Source organism: Hyaena hyaena, unplaced genomic scaffold (genome assembly GCF_003009895.1).
Source record: "Hyaena hyaena isolate Hyena2069 unplaced genomic scaffold, ASM300989v1 scaffold_576, whole genome shotgun sequence".
NCBI lineage: Eukaryota > Metazoa > Chordata > Mammalia > Carnivora > Hyaenidae > Hyaena > Hyaena hyaena.
In genome coordinates this window covers 248,493-251,457 of record NW_024081208.1, presented here as the reverse complement: position 1 = coordinate 251,457, position 2,965 = coordinate 248,493, and the positions used below count along the sequence as shown (strand labels likewise).

The window sequence follows — 2,965 nt, the reverse complement described above, 5'->3', positions numbered from 1 at the left end:
TTGGTGAGTTCCTTATAGATTCTGGATATTAACCCTTTATCTGATATGTCATTTGCAACTATCTTTTCCCATTCCGTTGGTTGCCTATTAATTTTCTGGGTTGTTTCCTTTGCTGTGCAGAAGCTTTTAATCTTGATGAGGTCCCAACAGTTTATTTTTGCTCTCGATTCCCTTGCTTTTGGGGATGTGTCAAGTAAGAAGTTGCTGCGGTTGCTGACCTGGTTTCTTAATCAGGACACAGTATATAAGCAAGAACTAGTTACCCTTTCCTTTTTGGTCTCTAGACTTCAAGCTTCTAGGTATTTTCAGTGATATTAACATTGATTTCCTTGGGGGAAAGTTGTTACTAACTACAAGAGAAAACAGAGGCCCATCTACCATCTGCAACACAGACCTCCCTAATACAATTTTACTTTAGAGAGGCTGGTTCCAAAAAATAGAGAAAACAAATAGAAAAAATGTATAAAATGTTGTCAATCACATCATATTAAAACTACTACTGGGGCGCCTGGTTGGCTTAGTCGGTTAAGCGTCCGACTTTCGCTTAGGTCATGATCTCGCGGCTCGTGGGTTTGAGCCCCATGTCGGGCTCTGTGCTGACTACCAGCTCAGAGCCTGGAGCCTGTTTCAGTCTGTGACTCCCTCTCTCTCTGACCCTCCCCTGCTCACTCTTTCTCTCTCCTAGAAATAATAAATAAAAAAAAATTTAAAAAAAATAAATAAAATAAAACTACTACTATGGTCAAGAATAAAGTAGACAATTAAAAATATTTAAATTTTTGCAATTTTTGTCATACTGTAGAATAACTTTATTATTTTTTTATTTCATCCTTTTTATTCTCAAAATATGAATCATATTAAAATACAAGTGGTATTAGACTGGGTGGGCTGACCCTCATGTGAGGCAGACTGAAGTCTTCAGGAATGTGAAATCATCTTATCTCAAAGAGATAGCAGTAGGTAATGTGCCCCAAGTTCACACAGTCCAAATCACACCCAGGGTATATACACAGCTGTGTGGTAAGGTTGGGCTCTAGCTCATGGGGAAGAATAGGGGTAAAAACTATTTTGAGACAACCAAACAAAAGAGGAGCCAGCACAGAAGGGTCTAGTGGGAGAAATGGTGAATCTTCCTCTCCTTTCTCTTACTACTTAAGGGCAGAGGCACATGACCCCAGCAAGGAGCCAAAGTACATAGTAGCTGCTTGGATCCCATTAGGAGGAGGCCAGACCTCTCCAGAGCTGGTTAATTGCCTTTGCCAGGCAGTGGAATACTGGCCATAAGAATAGAGACAAACTGTTCCAATTTCTGTGCAGCTTTCTTCCCGGGCTCTAGTACTTCCTCGTGAGTGGCCTTCTCCTTGGTTTCATAATCCAGGATGACTTTGTTACTGATGAGGAAGAAGCCAAAGATTCGAAGCCCACAGTGCCTTGCAACTATAACTTCTAGTACTGTGCTCATGCCAACAGCATCTGCCCCCAGCTTCTGCAGCAGCCGACACTGCCACAGTCTCAAAGGAGGGGCCTGTCACCATCACATAGGTGCCTTTCTGCAGCTCTCTTTGCTCCCCCATTTTTTCCAGACACTGTAAGCCTTCTGCCTCATATCCCAGTCATAGCCATCAGACATGGCAGGGAAACGAAGTCCAAACCTTTCCTCATTGGGCCTGCTGAGAGGGTTCAAACCAGAGAAACCAGGGAGGTTGATGTGTTGCGGATCAGCATATCTCCAACCTCAGACTTGGGGTTGAGACTTCCAGCTGCATTGGTGACCACTAGGGTGTCCACACCCAGAAGGGAGAAAACCCTCACTGGGAATGTCACCTTTGAGAGTGGGTAGGCTTCGTACATGTGGAACCTGCCCTTCATCATCACACAGGCTCTGCCATTCAGGAACCCAAACACCAGTCGACCAGCATGGCCTGGCACTGTACTTTGGGAAAAGTTTGTTATCTCACTGTAGTCAAAGCTCTGGGCCTCAGTGAATTTATTGGCCAGATCTCCTAACCCAGAACCTCAGATCACTGCTACTTGAGGTCGGTGCTTGGTGAGGCACAGAAGTCATTCTGCAGTGTTCTGATAATCTTCATACATAAATCTGTTCTCCATGGTGCCACCGCTGTCCTCTTGAGGAAGCCGCTCTTCTGCACTCGGATCTGGTTGGCTGAGCTGCGCTGCCCTGCGAAGTGTTGGCCTTGCCGGATGTGTGTACACAGTGAGTTAGAATAACTTTAAATATAAATATTAGTCATACTTGCCAACCCTTTCCCTTAAATTGCTGCAATTAGATGTAGAAAAGAGGAACATGCGAGAAAACATATTGAACCTTTATTTTTTATTTTTAATATAATTTATTGTCTAGTTGGTTCCCATAAAGCACCCAGTGCCATCTCAACAAGTGCCCTCCTCAATGCCAATCACCAACTTTCCCCTCTTCCCCACCTCGTTAGCCACCCTCAGCTTGTTCTCTGTATTTAACAGTCTCTTATGGTTTGCCTCCCGCCCTCACTGTTTGGAAATTTTTTTCCACTTCCCCTCCCCCATGGTCCTCTGTTAAGTTTCTCAAGATCCACAAATGAGTGAAAACATATGGTATTTGTCTTTCTCTGACTGACTTATTTCACTTAGCATAAACCCTCCAGTTCCATCCATGTTACTGCAAATGGCCAAATTTCATTCTTTCTCATTGCCAAGTAGTATTCCAATCTATATATACATCTTCTTTATCCATTCATCAGTTGATGGACATTTAGGCTCTTTCCATAATTTGGCTATTGTTGAAAGTGTTGCCATAAACATTGAGGTACATGTACCCCTATGCATCAGCACTCTTGTATCCCTTGGGTAAATTCCTAGTAGTGCTATTGCTGGGTCATAGGGTAGTTCTGTTTTCAATTTTTTTGAGGAACCTCCACACTGTTTTCTAGAGCGGCTGTACCATTTTGCATTCCCACCAACAGTGCAA

The 2,965-nt window shown here is 43.3% G+C and overlaps 1 pseudogene; it reads right to left on the bottom strand.

Moving 5' to 3' along the window:
- Positions 1-1,018: 1,018 nt before the first annotated feature.
- LOC120248257 lies at positions 1,019-2,128 on the bottom strand (annotated as a pseudogene).
- Positions 2,129-2,965: the final 837 nt, after the last annotated feature.